Below are 18,051 nucleotides of genomic sequence, written 5' to 3'. Positions count from 1 at the left end.
TTCCAGATCATTTTTACAAATGTCAAAAAATCAGATTAAATGATTTGCGACACACAGACCAGAAGAGCCTGTGTTTCCATTACATGTAGCATCGTAGCATGAGAGACTACAAAGATGTTACTAATTCTTTGTTGGATTATGTTAAAATTCAGATTAAGCTTGTCGGCTTTCTGACTCATTTTCAAGTACACATAACCTCGCCCCACACCTCCGCACAAACCCTGCAGGAATCTGCTGTATGAACGGTACTAAAGAAAGTTTGCTTTGTATCACCGTCATCACACTACAGTTATTCATCTGACATCGCCACAAAGATCACTATGCATGCAGGAAACAGCTGTGTTTAAATAAAAAAAATAGTATTAACCCTTACATACTGTTCACTAACATACTAATTTGACTCAGTTTTACATTTGAGAGAAGAAAAAAAAAACACCTTAAAAACTTTTCTTATCGCCTTAAATTTGATGACTTTTCCTAACGATGCAAAAACATTTGTGTGCAGCTGATACACATTTTGTTGAGTGTTGTACCTTTAACATTTAATTGAATATAATCAAGTGAAATCCTCATGTTGTTGTCCTGTGGTATGTAACGTTGGGTGAAAAGTTAGGAGGATTCTAAGGGAATGTGACTGATAGGGGCCCGAAAACATATTAGATTATTAGTTCTTTTTTTAATTAAAACATCATCATTAATAGACATTACTAGAATATTTCATTTACAATTAAACTAAAGCTTTATTTATATGCAGAATGTTGCCTGCATGTCTACACAGTGTTATATTACCACAGCTCAATATCAGTAGATATTGTACAGTTAGTATTGGACTATGAGAGAGTTGCAAGCCTTCGCAGGTAGAGGTGTGCTTACATAAATGATGCATGGTTGGTGTGACCTGTGTGTGGTGGTGGGGCCCAGGCAGCACCCAGGCAGGACCCCTGATAGTGTGTGATTGTAAATGTTCTTTCTCCATCAACAAGTGTTAAAGTGTAAAAACTGAAGAAACAACTCTCTCTGCTCTCTGAAAACTTCATTAATGATAAATCACCAATTTATTAATGTCTGATGAGGAATTTAAGAATAATTTGTGGTCAAGAGATTATGTACAGAGACTAATTATGAGAGGATATTGTGAAATTCCAGAATATGAACAGTATGTAAGGGTTTTTCTTTCATTCCAGATCAAGATCTTTACAACGTGAGGTGGTGGCGCTCATTCCTGGAAACACTACCACTATTGTCTACAGGGTCCGCCAAAATCAACGCGAAAAAAACCAAAGTTCCTCGTACTAAATTTAAAGTCAGAGATGTTCTAAAACTTTGTGTTTTTCTCTCACACTGTGATTGCTGTTCATTGATGCACAAAACCCAGATAAATCTGGCTTCTATGGCTGCCAGTAGTGCACTGTCAACTCCCATGATCCTAAATAGCTGTAGTCATAACAATGCCTGCGACCAGCCACAGCACTTCACAGCCATAAAGCCCCCCTGGCACGCTCAATTTATCATACATTTCGCACTTTCATACTGTTCACAGTAAGACCTTCATGTGGCATTAGTGTTAGTTTGTGAAGAGGCCCTCTGACACCAAGCCTGATGTACCTTCCACGGCTCGCATTCATGCCCAACCTGAAGGGAGAGGACCCCGGCGCACAAATGTGGGCAATTTGGTTTGCGGCTGACACCCTGCGCTCCGAATAAATGATCTAAATGCTCACCAGAGATTGTTTTGCCACTGCCGCCCCTCAGCGATGACACAAGGGGGGGGGGCAACACACCCCCTGTGGCCCTGTGATGGCCAGCCAGGATGAATATGAGGAAATGAGGCAGACATCCAGTAAATAATAGTTGCCATTGTGCCCCTCAGCAAGCGGCAGAGCCAGGGGTGGGCTGAAGGGAGAAGGGAGAAGGGAGAAGGAGGGAGGGGGGGATCCGCATGATATGCCAGGGCCTGACATGGCACCCAGACCCAGAGCTGTCACCCCTGCGGAAACATCACCCTCGCCTCCACAATTTGTGCACTTAACACTTCAGTTGGCACATGACAGGTGCTTATTTCCCCGCACTGGCTTTTCCCCCTCACAGTGATGCCTCGGAGCCCAGGGCACACACGGCATCTGGTACGGGTGTCTGTCCGCGATGCTGCTCGCCGTAAAAGTGTGTGACTACACCAGTGATACTTTTCACATCCGCTCACACTGCATTTGCAGCCGACTGAGCATGGCTCCAGTGTGTGTTTCTGTGTGTGTTGGTGTGTATAAGGGACAGAGGAGGCATCATGAGACCTACACCTCATCACGCTGGGTCCTGGATCAACTTGATCTTTGTTGTCTCCTAATGGGTATTTGTGTTTTGCAACAATCACACAAGACACGTCTCATATAAATAAAAGAAATGGGATTAGGACAAATATGCAAGAAAGAAAATCATCCTGCATTATGTGTTGTGTGATGATATGTGACAGCTGAATTTTCCAGCTTGTGTTTCATTGGTCGTATTGGTCTTTAGAAGTCACATATTGCTGAGTATCACTACACACTAGGGTGTCCGATAATATCGGCCCTCCGATCGGAATATCAGATATCGGCAGAAAAGCCAATATCGAGCATCCCTAGTTCACACTGATCATGTGATCACATGTGATCAGAGGTATTGTTTGATGTCATTTGTGTAAAGATAGAAAGAGAAAGGTATAAAAATGCAAAGGTCCCCGGATGGATAATGCGATTATATGATACATTGTATGCCTTTTAACCACTAGGCCACCAGATTTCCTGTTTTATATCATATTAATGGCTTCTCCATAGATAATGTATCATACTGCAGCTGTTTATGGTGTGCTTGAGACAAATGGGGGATGATCTTCCTACAAGGGGCGCAAAATTTTGCATCAAGGCAGGGTATTTCCAAAGGCCACAGCGATGCCGCCCACACTACAGGCTGCTGCTATCAACCTATAACACAGAGAACAGAATTTTTCAGGTCTGTCATTGAAATCTGTTTTTCTTGCTGTAATGATTCCTCCTGTTCATACTGACCATTAGAAGATCCCTTCATAATGTTTACAATGGAAGTGATGGAGGACTAAATCCACAGTCCTCCTTCTGTGTACATTTACATTTACATTTAGTCATTTAGCAGACGTTTTTATCCAAACCGACTTACAAGGGAGAATAACATTCAAGCTACATTGCAACAGAGACATTAGTGTAACAATAAATAAATACTTCTAAATACTGCTAAGTAATTGTAAGTTAAGAGAGGAGGTACTCTCTGAAGAGGTGGGTCTTCAAGTGCTTCTTAAAGACAGAGAGGGAGGCCCCTGCTCTGGTGGTTTTCGGCAGCTCGTTCCACCAACGTGGAACTACAAATGAGAATAACCTGGATTGCCGTGGTTGTACGGCCGGCAGAGCCAGGCGACGCTCATTTGATGAACGCAGCATCCGGGGGGTAACATGTGCTCTTACAAGAGCATTTAAGTAGGTGGGAGCATTCCCAACAATCACTCTGTAGGCAAGCATAAGAGACTTGAACTTGATGCGAGCAGCTACAGGTAACCAGTGTGCCCTCTTTGGCTGGTTGAACACCAGTCACACCGCCACATTCTGTATCATCTGCAGTGGCTTCACCGCGCAGGCCGGCAAGCCTGTTAAGAGAGCATTGCATTAGTCGAGACGGGACATCACCAAGGTTTGTACCAGCAGTTGAGTGGCATATTGGGTCAGGTACGGCCTGACTTATCGGATGTTGAATAGGGCGAAGCGGCACGACCGGGAGAAGGCGGCAACATGGTCCGAGAATGTCAGTTGGTCATCAATAATGACACCTAGATTCCTAGCAGCCTTGGTAGGAACAAGAGATAGAGAGTCCATTTTAATATCGATGTTGTGATGAATACCGTGTTTGGCCGGGAAGACCAGCAGTTCCGTTTTCGCCCTGTTTAGTTGAAGATGATGGTCCTTCATCCATGTGGATATGTCAGCGAGACAATCCGAGTGTGTAAGCATGGATTTAAAAGTTGATGTGAAGCTAATATGAAGCTTCAGCGTCCAAATGAGTCATGTTTATGTTTCAGTGTTACAGTGTTTTTAGTAGCAAAGTCTTTTTGTTACTATACTTCCACCACAGCTCAACAGGGAAACACTAAGAGGGAATCTGATGCTAAAAGACTGTAAATGTGTCAGATATCACTTGATATGACTAACTCACACTGATGAAGCTCAATAGAAGCTGATCATCTACTTTTAAATGACTGTGTGGACACACTGTGGATTTCGTCCTCCATCACTTCCATTGAAAGCACATTTGAAGGAGATGTTTTAATAGTCAGTATGAACAGGAGGAATGATAACTCTTTCACTGCTAAGATCAGCATCCGACTGTTATTTAAAAATAGACGTAAAAAATAGTGAACCTGTCCTTTAATGTATGTGTGTGTACATGGGTTCATATTTGTACTCTTTATTACCTTCAGTAAGAAAACACTGATGTGCCTACATGTTCATATTGAACCTTCCACCTAAGCTGCTGCTGTTAGCTTCTTCTGACTAGTTAACTGAAGCATAATAATCATGGGAATAATCATAGAGCTAAGAATGGAAACAGCAGGCTACGTATTCACCTCCCCAGCAGCTATCAAATTACACCCACATGTTGAAAAAAGTGGTGGATTTCAAAGCTAATATGCACTGTAAAACAAAAATACATCTCCCTGCTATTGATCATAGGTTTACTATCAGGTCTGTATCACTGATTCATCCAATGGATTAGTCAGATCTATGAAAGAAAGCTATATCAACACAGCAGCCAGTCTAATCTTGAAAAATCTCAGGTTTTGATTAAGTTAAGGTGGGTGGCTTATCATTTATAGGAAATTGGTTTATTCTAACAGTAAATAGTGGACTCAGAGTGGCTTCAGTATCTGAGAATACATCTTCCTTGAAGCGACTGTAAGCTGTTTGGCCTTGAAAGTTCCCACTCTCCCCAGTGTTATAAATAATTGAATGTCCTGTTGAGACTGTCTCTTACCTCGGCGCCCTAAATGACTTTCCTGGATATTATAATCACACTTATCATGCTTAAGTCCTTTACTTCTTGTAGTCAAAGTCAGGGTTTCATCCTTCACTCTCAAATCCCATGGCTGCAGTTGACAATTCAAAAACAGAAGGGGGGACTACTCCTCGTTTTGTCCTTGTCAATCACAAGGAGTCCTCACTCTTTTTCCTGCAGGCCAGAGGCAAGACTGTGAGGAGCGATTGTCAGGTGGCATTACTGTCCCAGCAGCGCTGCTAAAAGCCAGCTTTTTTTACATTACAAAAAAAAAAATTTGTTGATGCATTATTTAACACAGAGATCAGGCACAATTTCCAGGAGGATGTTGAGTTCTAAAACGGACGGTTGCAACCGAGACTCCTGGGTGATGGTGAGGCGGCTGTGAGGCGCTGTGACAGGACTGCATCAGTTTCTTTCTCTCTCTCTCTCTCTCTTTCCCCTCACATGCTTGTACATACCACACACTTTCTATTCTTAAGACACCCTCCCCTTCATTCAAAGACTCCTAACTGTGACCCTCGCTGCCATCCGTATTTATTTATTTATTTTTATTGCACATAAAAGAAAAAAGAATGCAATAATACAAGGAAATTAACGCATGCAGAATCTTTCGAGATTAAGAAAAGAAAACCATAATTAACAAAAGAAAGACTCATATAGTGAGACATACAACATAAAAACTTAAACAGTAAAGAAATACAGACACATACAGATGCATAGAATTGATCCAGAAAGAAGAGTATGGTTCATGTCCTCAAAGATTTTAGACTGGTGGAGTTTCTCATATGAACTGGTAAACAGTTCCAACAGAGAGGAGCTCTGAATCGAATTGAAAATGTAAGAAAAAGTTGTCCTGGAAAATGTGGGGTGGATATTACTGGCTGACCTTGTATTTTAATTATGGATTTGGAAGTTGAGTCTGGCCCAAATGGGGATTGATTGCATCACTCATGCTGGCAACAATGAGATTATTGCTGTTATAAAGCTGCATTATTCAATATTTTTCAAGAAATCCTAAGAAAACACTAAAACCAACCGTACTTAAGGTCATCTCTTCTCTCACTGCTTTCTGACTTCTCTATTCTGTCATTTGCCCTCCAGGAGCCGGTTGGGTTCATACTGAAGACACAAATACTTCAAAACACCTCACAAATATATAGCTTTACTCTTTAAAAAGCTCCAATAATTTCCTAAAACCACTCTGGGCACTACTAAAAAAAGAAAGAAATAACTGCGGATTAACACATATTTAAAATTACTCCAATTTTCAAGAAAATGATTTATTAACCAATCAAATGTTTAATCAAGGCTATGCAAAACATAGTGATTCACATAAGAGCTACTGGCACTAAGCCTGTGGTTACTATTCATGTTATGGTTAACTTTAACAGGAGGAGTGAAAAGTCATTCCTTATAGATATATTTACAGATGTGTGTCATATAATGTGTTTTATAGATAAACATATCCTTCCTTCACAGGGAAAGAAAAGCAGAGCACACTTCAGTCCTGACATCAGTGCTGGTGAAAGTCAGTAATGTGCTACTGGAGGCTGTGACTTCTTACAGCTGCAACAATACAGCTGCATTATGTCTGCTGAACTGGCAGCTCTTACACCAAACTGATATTACTTTAACAAATCTCTTGTTTTTTTGCGCTCGCTCCTTCATTTCATCCCCGACGTTCACAGCGCTCAGCGGCCAGGCTGTGGAATGAAAGCCTGTGGGTGTACATCTGTCAGTAGAGGATTTTATTGGCACTCACATCCAGAGTTTGGGCTTGTCGCAGACATGGATTTTCATCACAGAGTGGCTGAATCACATCTGGAGCTGCCCCACATGACTACAACTATCAAAGAGACGACTTAGAAAAGGAATGGTCATATATAAAGTTGATATCCTGACTAGTCTTGTATGAGTAAAGCTCCAAAAACACTAGATCCTACATTTCCCATAATGCAATACTCTTGTAGAAACAGCTTTCTACTGTCAAACTGTGCACATACATCATTCTGCACAGTTAAGCTCAAACTTCTATCTGAAGTAACAAGATGAAACACACATTTTTGAGTGGAGGGGAGCTTTATATAAGGTTAGTGCACTAATAATGCAATAATTTACATATCATGTTTTTAGATCACCATTAATATGAAAATGCATAATAACCAGTTTATTTGCAATACTGATGTACACAAATGTAGGAGAAAATGTCCTCATAGTAAAAAAGTAAAAGTGGTTTGCAGAAGGACAGAAACATCAAACACACACACTGAGTGGAAGTGTGCCCCTCACATTAATAAACCATAGCAGACGCAGGGTTTTTTGGTGGTGCAGCCTTCGGGCTCCTCCGTGGTTGAACGGGGGGTGGGGGTGGGGGTGGGGGGGGGGGTGTTATGAGAGGCCTTGTCCTGACAGGTAAGGGAGGAGAGGCCAGCTGTGAGCGAGAGCCAGGTGGTCTCAGTCCCAAACCCTCCCACCGCACATCAGCCCACCACTGGCCTGATTGGCATTAATTGGCAGACATTTGGGGGCTGGGGGGGGGGGGAGGGTGGTTGGAGAGGACGAGAAACAGAGAAAACGAGTGAAAGAGAAGACAGACAGACAGATGAGCCTGCAGATGAAGGGGGCTCTTCTCTTCTCCACGGTTCAGAAGGACCCTGGCAGCTCCAGCAGGCTGTAATGAGCAGCGTTTCAGACTCAGCTTGTTAGGCTCAGCTCTACGTCATCATGGTGAAGAAGGAATGCGTGCTATCGAGGAAACTTTCAGCATGACACAAGTGGTTTAAGGAAAAACTCCACACTACATTTTATAAGGAGGAAAAAACATAACTGCACAATCCTTCTACGGGTGAAAGATAGAAGTGTCTTCAACGGCCGACATCACAGCTGGGTGTAGCCTATTGTACTAGTGACCACACCCAGCTGTGATGTGGTTTGGTATTACAGCTGCACAGGTTGTAGAACAAGCATGTTGCCACCACTAGTTGGCAGGGCAAGCCAGATTATTAGACTGTGTCTGTCTCAATCACTCTCTCACTCACTACACTTAGTATAATGGACACTCAATAGTTTAGTCAATATTGAGCAGCAAACTGAGATTTTAAAGACTTACTCACTATTGTCATTTTATAATTAAAATATGGCACATTGTGAGATAGTAAGCAAAAAAGTAAATGGAATACATGGAATTTTTTACACAATTACACACATTTGGACACTTAAATGGTGAATTTAAATACAGTGCACAATATACTGCAGTAAATAGGAGTTATTTTGGGCACATCCTGACAAGATTTAGGCCTCCACAATTTTTTCCCCTACTGCACATCAACATGTCTGGACAAAGTGTAGCCTGGAGCTCTGCATTTTTAATTCATTTAACATCCTTCAGTTTTTAATGCCTAATACCATCTCCTGTCCTTTATATGGGATGCCGACACTGTATGGCTTTATGGAGGTATTTCACTGCATATGGTTATTGTATAGATCATTGTGATGCCAAGTAAAATTGTGAGACATTAAGCATGAAAAATATAATGATAACTGCATCATCAATGTGTCCAGAAAAGTCAATTCAGCTTAAAACAGACATCTGTTGCTCTTGGCAGCATATTTGAGCTGCTGTATTCACAACTCAGCCAATAATACGTTTCCTCTGAGGAAAACTCCAGTGCATCATGAGGGGGGGGGGGGAGCCCTGTGTTTAAAGGGGATGAAATGAGCAAATATGTTTGGCTTTGATTATCACAGCCTCCAGCATACCCACCTTTTATATATGATGTATTCTTCTGATCCCAACCTGTAACCAAGCGTGCCACAGGTGTGCCTGTTACACTACGAAAATTCCAAAATTGTGTTAGGATGCACTTGACTGTGATCTGTGCTGCATTGCTGGGTTTTGTACCATACATACACTGTCATTGACACTGTCTTTCTTTCTCAATTTATTTCAGCGTGGGTATTTTTGCTGCCCTCTATGTTTTGGTAAATGGCTGCATTCATATAGCAGTTTAAATATGATCTTTTTACACTCTCACACCGATGGCAGCAAGTGACTATGATAGTTTCTGGCCCGAACGTCAGTTGTGATTTGGAGTTTAGTGTCTTGCCCAAGGACACTTTGACATGTGGACAGGAGGGGGGATCAAACCGCTGACCTGATTCAAGCATGAGTGCAAAACACCTCATATACTGCAAAATGAAGCACTGCATTCAAAACTGTATAAACGTATCAAAATCATTTTTTTTACACCGAATGACACACATACTAGATTTTTGTCCAACACTCAATCAGAAGCACTTTCATCTTTGGTGGGCTTTCTCATAATAATAGTTCTGTATATAGAGTATTCTCCACCACAACATATGCACAGCACATACAGCTGTGTGAACACAAAATATGCTCTCTATTGAATACAAACAGAAAACAGAAAAGAAAACTTTGAGGAAAAAATATACAGAAAAAAAAAACAGAGTAAAGAAAAATACTTAAGCTGCCTCCTGCTGTCTGTCTGAGTTTGGCCACAACACCTCATCAACATCACAGGCAATATCGTCTACCGACCAGACATCGAGGGAAGAAGCACCCTGAGTGTTGTATCCAACCCTGGACAGCACCCACGTCAATATCATCACACGTCTCGTCCATTGCCTGCAGAAGAGACATGCACACATAGAGCTGACGGCCATACACCTTCCACTGCTATACCGAAAAGAACTCTTCGGTTGGATTGGGAAATGTAGAGTAGAGTGAATAGTATTGAAGAAGAAATTGTGTGTGGTCAGCAAACCGGTTTTGCAAGATGGAAACTGTCCCATACTGCAACATATCTGTGCTGCATCCATATGGTGTTGAAATGTTGTGCAATTTTTCCAAAAATGTGAGTATGTGGACTGTGTTGGCATGGCAGGGTGATGGCGACACAATGTGATATTGTTATCTCATTAGCATCCATTTCCAGTACTTCATGAATATGGTCAGTAGTGCAGTACACTGGGGGAAACTAAAGCTGTACTGTGAGTAGTGTGCTGTAGTCAATTTAGTCCTTACATCCACATATTCATGTCTCTCTGATCTTTCATTCTTTCAGAATTTCTCTCCCTGTAAATCTGCCTGCAATCTGTGCATTTGGTTTAGATGGAGAATATGGACCAATGTGGACAGGCTGAGCTTCCAGATGTTGTTGAAAATCGAGTCGTCCCTCATGATGTGGCTTTGAATCTCTCTGAATCTAATAGTAATTAGTTTATTGGGACCATGTACAGTGTTAAACATAAATGTTACCATTTGATGTACTGTAGTCCTTCTCTTCTAATTTGATTATTGCTGCTTCTTGTGCCTTATTGAACATCTGAATCCTTCCACCATGATGTCTTTGTCTCTCAGTCCTTCAGAAACTGACTTAGAGTTGCTGAGAGGTTTTGCTTTGTGAGTGACGCTTTCAATAATTGTGCTTTAAGTGTCATTTTAGTGTTTTAGCAACTGAAAAAAACTGTAATTTCTTGCTTTCTTTTTGTCTCCACAGATGTTTTTGCTGTTTATGTAATGTATTATATTTAGAATATGCTCTGTAATGATTACAGTGTAAAATGCAACATTTGGAAAAGCATGGATGTATTGACTGATTTTATAATGTGGAGAGAAATACATATATTGCTCAGTGTGCAGTCAATATGTACTTTTACAATATCTGAAAAAAACAAACACACAATATTAATATTAACATAATATTTATATTTTACAACACATATTTTAAAGTTGTATGGGTATGGGTATGAATGTGTATGTGGTCATGGGTATGGGTGAGATGTGTTTGGGCTTGTGTGTGTCTTTACTACTGTTATGTGTATATATATATTTTATATTTGATTTGCAATGACAATAAAGATCTATTCTATTCTATTCTAGTCTACACTGTATCATTAGAAAAGCAGAAATACACGAAGTGTTTCAGATTGAGCCCAGCGGTCCAAACAGAATCAGATCATATGAAGTGAGTTGAGTATACCATATGATGACAAAATTGGGTCTTTAAAAATAAATGATTGTATAGTTTTAATGAAGTGTTTCATTTAGCAAAGGATTTTAATGGCTTGTGCTAATCGTGTCTGCGGCTGTGTGAATTGTGAGTCCTGTTTTGACAAAACGAGCCCTGTTTTCAAAAAAATCATGCTTAAGCAATCGTAAAAAAAACTGTAAATTCACTGCAGCTTTTAAGGCACCTCCTCACAGGCCCGGTCTCAAGATAAACATAACCCTCATGACTCCCTGTAATTGTTTGTTGAACAGTTCAGACAAACCGGCTGAATGAACGGAGGCTCTCAATAGTGTCTCCTTGTCACTCCGGTGACAGTTACTTTGCAGGGACTGAAAAACATGTTTTTCTCTCTCTTTCTGAAGAAAACCCTTTTATCCTTATGTTTTTACCCATTTCTTTTTTTTGCCTGAACCTGGGTGACTCAATCTTTTCTTCCCTCTGGGCTAAATTGATGGCAGTGCAGGAGTTAATTGTTCAGGCATGTGTTCGGCTTCCTGATGGAGAGTGGATGTGGATCTGGGTGGGGTCAGGGTTCACAATGACATGTTTTTTTCTGGAGCGCTGGAAATGGAGAAGAGGCCATGGGAGAGTGCTGAACATAGGGGTGAATAGGAGTTCCACCAAGGCACTTAAACCTGTCTCTATACAGCAGCCAACAAAAGAGAAACATCGTCTTACGCATCAGAGACGATAGTGTATCCAATGAGAGACGCCGCTTTATAGAAACTTTGTACGAGATGACACTTTTTTAAAAATGATCGACACACAAAAAGCCTCCATTTGTCTGCATGAAAGAACTGTGACATACTGTAAAATAACCACAGAACAGTTGGCTTTCAAGAGTGAACTCTCCGAAAACTTCAGAAACTTTCATTTATAATATCAGACAACTGCGGCTGAAAGAATTCGATTACTGACATTTCTTCTTTGTTAGGTAGGTTTTACTCTGAAAGGTCTATTTACGGACAAGTCAAAAGCAAAGACAGCTTGAAAGGAATTGTAAAAAAATAAATAAAAAAACCCCCCAAAGTGTTTTACAAACCAGATATAAAAAAAATGTAAATGTTTTCTAATAGTCAGAGAGAAAAAAAAGCAATTTCAATCATTTTATTGTAGATATCATGAGACCTGATGGAAATGAGTCATACTTTAAATATTTAAATTCTTTATACATTCATTAATTAATTAAATTACATTTTAAAATACATTGCGGCTTAAAGGCTGGAGTTATTCTATATGTTTCTTATCGACAACAAATCCCATGAGAAGACAAAACTGACAATGGATGGATCTATGTATTGTCATAAGCCATATATATATATATATATATATATATATATATATATATATATATATATATATATATATATATTGCTATATATTATTCCTCTGTGTCATAGAGCTCCTTTAAATGACACACACTGTCACTGACATGTTCCTTCATTGAATGAACACACACTATACACTATTTCCACACACACACACACACACACACACACACACACACACACACACACACACACACACACACACGCACACACACACACACACACACACACACACACACACACGCGTCTTACCAACACACACATCATATTAAGATGAAAAAAATATTGCGAAAAAAAACAAACAAACGGCAAATAATAAAGAAACAGCTTCAAGGAGTTGACAACACGATGCAGAGGGAGATTCGTTGCAAGTTATACACAACATAACACCTAACACAATATTTCACTACACTACAAACTGATGAACATGTACATATATGTCATTTCCACTATGAGAATTCCAGACACACTAATTCTAATTGGAGTATTCAGTGTGTGCACATGGTAAAAATATATATTCTATAAAAAAGTGGAGTGTGCTGTTGATGTACGCTATTCTCCCAGAATGCAATACACAAAGGCAAAGGAGGAGTTGCTTACAGCTGGAAAAATTAAAATTCCAAGAATGCTTTTCCAAACAAAAAATAACAACTGTTGGTAAATCCTTTCATTGTCTTTTTGTTAGGTGTAATTGACTTACAGTTTGTTTCGAAGTCTGATGGCTTGAATATTGTAAAATGTTCTGTGGTATAACAAGTGAAAGAGAGTATGTTCACTTCTTGTCCACTAACTGTGACACAGCTTGTATGTTTATTCAATTATAGTTATTATGTATTAAATGAGCTGATGGTTATTTTTTGTTCCCCCTCGACAAATGACTTAAAGTAAGTTTTGTGTTTTAACTCGGTTGTGTTTTGTTGTGTATGAGCTGCAGTGTTTCAATATGTGCACATTTTAATATATTTGTTATTTATTGTGTAGTTTGTTTCTTTATATTGTGCATGTGCTATTTGCAAATAAGAAAAAATTGCTGAATGTGTTATTTGCTGTGTTCCATTTCAGTAAATGTGTGTGTGTGTTATCAAAGTGCCGCTTTGCTTGTTTTTTCTGTTTGTGTCCTTTGTGCTTTAATCTGTTGCTGAAAATAGTTATAGTAGTATCTACTCGCATGAACTACAGCCCCGAGCTGAGACACACACTGACACATTTTTTTGGTCTTTCAAGTGATTTATTGACAATAACAAAAGTAAGAATAACACCAGACTTTTCCTTTAATTGGTTTAATATGAAAATACAACAACATCAAGTGAGGAACAGAGGCAGGAAACAGATGTGGTAATATGAGCTGAACAAGTTGTTTCACACTATACAGTGTGTGTTCCTGCATTTGTGATTGTTGGCTGGATTCAGAGGAGTAAAGATGTAGATTAAAAGTTCTCCTTGGAGACTTCACTGGATGTCGAATAGAGAAAATATTTAACTACCATTCATTTGACTGGATGCCAACATCTTCTTGCACGTGTAAGCCTTTATTTGTGTGTGTGAGTGTGTGCTGGCATCGGGCCTGAGCCCAGAATGGACACTTTGGGTGAGCGGGCAGGATGAAAGGAGCCCCCCAGCTGGTGAGGCTGTACAGCTATGTGGTGGTTACTATGTGTGTGTGTGTGTGTGTGTGGGGTGGGGGGTGGACGGTCAGCCCTCCTCATCAGCTAGCTGCAGGACAGCCCACATCAACGAGCACAAGTCCAGCATCTCGTGGCATTACTTCAGCCAGCTTAAGCCATCTTAAGACACCAAATTGCACTGTAGCTGGACAATGATCCGGGGTTATTTGTCTCAGCGGCTGTTGTTTGGTTCCTTTAACTTAGTTCACCGTCAGTGTGGGGTGAGCGGAGTCAGGAAATCGCGGGGGTATTTAACAAGGCTTGTGTAATTGATTGTGGCAGATCCTGCCAGCAAACAGCAGGTCCACAGCCCCTTTCACTGAGCCCAGCAGAGGGCCTGCATTGATGTGGATAAGGGAATTATCTCTACTCTGGTGACTCGGACTGGAGGACACTGGAAATTCAATTAAACCAATCTATGTTCTCAATATCCAGAACCTGTGTCCTGACTTTAAGGCTGGATTTTTGACGTTTGCAGCAGTCCGACTGGGTCAAAGGTGGCGAACAGGTGCCGCACCAAAAAACTGGGACTCAGAACTTGAGTTTTGTCGAGAGCCGGCGTGTTATTTTGAGCGAGATGTAAAGCTGCACTTCATTAGAACATGTTATCATCTTGTTCTGCACTTCAAACAGTAGTGACCTGCAGGCCAACGCTGTGACTCACCGTGTGGGCGGATAGCGTGGTTACTTGATATATGATTTACACAGTCTGACCATCTATTGTCTCATGTGGGAGATTTATAAAGCATTAACAATTCGGTGCAGCGCTGAGACCGAGTTAACCACGAGACAATCAGGTGGAGCTGGCCGCTTTGTGCAGCCATGGAGAACAGTGCAGACGGTCATCGCTGTTAGAGAGCGCTGTGGTTCCAAATTCGGAGGGTAGTCAGCCAGAAAAGAGGACGTCTCGAAATACCCAGAACACATGATCAAACTGACAATAACAATGTCAATATTAAAGCTGTAAGCAGCAATGAATGGGCCCTCGCTCGGTGCTCAGTGTATTAACTAATAGACATGTTCAGGGTGGGACCCTCATCGTGTGTGACAAATATGGGCCAGACTGGGACTTCTACCTTTTCATCTTCAAGGTCTTAAGATAATACTGAGTCAGATTAAATCTCTAGGAGGAGTTGGGTTAATTTGGGAATCAAAATGGCTGACTTCCTGTTGGACTAAGGGTATGGGTCCAAGAGACTTTTTTGTGTGTGTGTACATGATATATGTACATACCGAATTTGTGTGTGTCTATGCCAATCTGGAGCTAGGGGCTCAATTTTCTTAAGTTCCTAGGGGGTGCTGTTGAGCCATTTAGCGATGGCCATTTCCGCCAACCAAATGTTCATCAGGTTAGTGGTTGGGCCCTAATAACATGATTTAAAAATGTATTTTAGAAATAATAAAGATGTATGTGAATACTGTAATGGGTTTCTTTCAATGTGCTTCCAACGGGGCACCACTTTAAACCTAACCCTAACCCTAACCACTTTAAAGGGATATTTTGGTTTATTTCAACCTGATGTATGATGTTTCCTATAAATGTGGCGGTTGTGGATCGATGTGTCAAGCTATTTTTTCTCTCTCCTGCTCCGTTTCTAGATTCCAGCAATACACAAAAAGATAACACAAGATAGTGACAATCTTTCCATATAAATACAATTTTTACAATAATCGCAATTTTTTTTCCTACATTGGATCAGTAATAAACACAGAAACTAGCCTGTGAATAAACACAGCAACTAGCCTGTGAATAAACACAGAAACTAGCCTGTGAATAAACACAGAAACTGCCTAGAGAACTACATCTGGGGCATTTGTTTTTTTTTTAATGTCTGAGACTGTGATAGCTCAGCGCCTGTTCCTGCGAGGAAGAGAAGTAGGCTATTCATTCAGTAGATAAATAAAATGGTTCATGTCTGCAAGTTTCTCAGTTGAAGGGATACAATGACAAGATACACCCTACAGTTTTTATGGATAGAGACTAGCATACTGTAACTTCTCACACAGTTAAGTGTTAAAGTCACATTCTTCTTACAGTGTGGAGCTGAGTGTTTGGTCCGGTCAGCCTCGTTCGTCTTCCAGTTGATTCTGTGGAAGTGACACGGTCTCCAGGATGACAATGAGACAAGGTCATGTGTAGTCTGGTAGCAATAGGTCCCACTCTACAGAAGAAGTGTACCTTTACACTCATCAGGAGAGCAGTGACTGTAGGAACGCTCCTAGTGTCTCTGAGGTAACGGGACTATACGTTGTCTTTCCTGGAGGTCTTTTTTGCCTTTCTCTCTTCATTCTTTGTGTTTGCTCTTCTTTATGTTGGCTCACAATCTACCATGAGATAATCCATCATCCTGCTTAATTCTTTTAGTTTTCTCACAGTCTAGTTGGAGTTAAAGTCAGCCTCATATATCTAAACAAACCAACATATGGATGAATATGTGGGTGGTTCGGTTAGCCGGCAAACCTGGATGTAGTTCCATATACAGTTAGCCATAATGCTGCTACAGTCAGCTAGCTCTTGTGTTTCCCATTTGAAACAATTTATGTTAAACTCATACCTATTTGGGAAGCTGTAGGAGTCTCAGCAGCATGCCCCAATATTTGTCATTTTGTGTGATTTTTGTGAATTGCTGGAATCTTTACAAAGGAGCTGAAAATCGGCATGATACATAGAGCCACAGTGGCGACATTTATGTGAAATATATCAGGTTCAAATAAACCAAAACTTTCCTTTAAGTAATGAAAGAAAAGCTGCAACATTAAGGTCATGTGTTCTGCTTTGAAAGACGGGATGAATTAACTTCAGCTCAAAGGACATATATTCTCTGTGTGTCACCTCTCAAAGCTCTCTTACTCACTTCTTTAACATGTTCACTAGTTGAATAAATGTCCTTTCTTTATATCTTAATACAGTGTTTCAGACTTCGGAGCTATTCAAACAAGATACTTTAAGTGCAACAGCGCTGCTGCATATTGCTGCTACCATGACAAAAAGTAAAAATTCTCTTCATGTAATACAAAGATATTTTTCATATTATAATGACATTTTTTTCCTAAATGCTACATGACAAATTATTCCATCTTAATCAGAAACGTCAGAAAATCAGTTTCTTCTTGATAATCACTAAACTGTTTTAATATCATACAAACCGACATCATCAAAACAAGAAACATATTTTATTATAACAACCATGACACCAATCATTAGTGATAACAAGAAATTCACATAAGTCACACCTAACCCTCTCCTCCTCTTCTGCTCTCATATTGTACTATGGCAGATTCCCTATTAGCTTCACAACGCAGTCAGCAAGTGGAGGAACTACACATGCTAATCATTGTTCTTAACAAATCATATAAACATGTGTTGTTGATGATGTGGTCTTTCCTAGTGAAATGACTTTTTTTTGGCATGGTGGTAACAGTATGCTTCCCATATGCTTGTTTTCTTGCTCAATTGACTCTAAAAACATTTATGCTACATAAACCATGTCTACTGTGTATTGATATGTGTGTAATCGTATGTGTCATGTGTATACACTAAATGTGCCTTAATGAGAACTGAAAAGCAAAATTGTTTTTAACATTTGAAATTTGAATCTTTTTCCAAAGTTTAATGCTATCAAAACTATTATGCATACCTCTTTGCAAATTGATAACTGTCTGTGGACCAGGCTTGGTTAGACAAAGGAGATATCACATACCTCTTTCACCAACCAGAGTTAGGCAACATTTGAGTCAAACATCTAATGCCAGTTGTTGTGTTGTTTGTTTGAGTCAGCCCAATTTTTAATTTTCAAAACACACCCACACAGCTGCTGTGTTTTGACTGTTAACCTTCTAATAGATAAAACCCAACAAGCAATGTAACTTTGATTGATGCTTTTATTCAATGTTATTGTCAAACTTCCATAGACATTAACTGTACTCATATTTGAGCCACTGTATGCATTACAAACTCCATTCAAATTT

General features: G+C 40.1%; 1 pseudogene; it reads right to left on the bottom strand.

Annotated features, from left to right (window-relative positions):
* Positions 1 to 3,257: 3,257 nt before the first annotated feature.
* The window catches only part of LOC133979096 (uncharacterized), a 47,514-nt pseudogene continuing 32,720 nt past the window's right edge, over positions 3,258 to 18,051 (bottom strand).

The sequence above is a fragment of the Scomber scombrus genome, chromosome 1 (genome assembly GCF_963691925.1).
Source record: "Scomber scombrus chromosome 1, fScoSco1.1, whole genome shotgun sequence".
Classification (NCBI taxonomy): domain Eukaryota; kingdom Metazoa; phylum Chordata; class Actinopteri; order Scombriformes; family Scombridae; genus Scomber; species Scomber scombrus.
This window is presented reverse-complemented; position numbering and strand designations above follow the sequence as displayed.